This window comes from Tursiops truncatus, chromosome 7 (assembly GCF_011762595.2).
Source record: "Tursiops truncatus isolate mTurTru1 chromosome 7, mTurTru1.mat.Y, whole genome shotgun sequence".
NCBI classification, from domain to species: Eukaryota; Metazoa; Chordata; class Mammalia; order Artiodactyla; family Delphinidae; genus Tursiops; species Tursiops truncatus.
This window is the reverse complement of record NC_047040.1, coordinates 57,584,321-57,585,010: the sequence shown is the minus strand read 5'-3', so window position 1 is coordinate 57,585,010 and position 690 is coordinate 57,584,321. Positions and strand designations below refer to the sequence as shown.

Here is a 690-nt window from a genome sequence, read left to right as displayed (position 1 = left end):
TTTTTCTGTGCCTAAGAAGGATTCTGTGTGTATATTCTCATGTGCCTAAAGAATTCATTAAAAAACAAAACAGTAAAGCCCTTTATTGACCTGTTCTATGATACAATAGAATATTGGCAGGAATGGGACATCAGCTGAAGCATAATAGGCCCTGGGCTGGGTTGTGAGGTAGGCAAGGTCTGTCTGTGGTCAAACTTTCACTTCTTTTCTCAATGCCTTTGGTCCATCCTTCGGCAACTTACTCTCTCTGCCGGCACCTCGTACCTTCTTGGTGTCTCCTGGCTATGTTAGGCTCTCCATGGTGGCACCTACTGAAGCCATCTCTTTCCAGGCAGTGTCCAGCTTCTGAACTCTTATCCATGTAAAATCTAACTTATTGCTTGCTTCAGCAGTGCATATACGAAAATTATAATGATACAGAGAAGACTAACATGGCACCTGTGCATGGATGACACTCAAATTTATCACGTATTCCATGTTTTAATAATTTGCTACCATTTCCCTCACAGGTGGGGAGGGATGTGAATGCATCTAAGAAAGGGAGAGAATTACAAATGCATTTCCTGTGTTTAAAAAATAGAAGGTTTATCGATGGTTACCTATGGTGGAAGGAATAGATTAGAGAGAACAAGAATAGAAGCTAAACCTCTTTGAATATGCTTTGCTTTCTGGATTTGAATTTGGAACCAT

General features: G+C 40.6%; 1 non-coding gene across 1 annotated transcript; it reads left to right on the top strand.

The window, feature by feature from the left end:
- The first annotated feature begins 378 nt into the window (after positions 1–378).
- On the top strand, positions 379–483 carry LOC117313127 (U6 spliceosomal RNA). The gene has a single exon (XR_004527588.1). It is a non-coding gene; the product is annotated as a U6 spliceosomal RNA (small nuclear RNA).
- Positions 484–690: the final 207 nt, after the last annotated feature.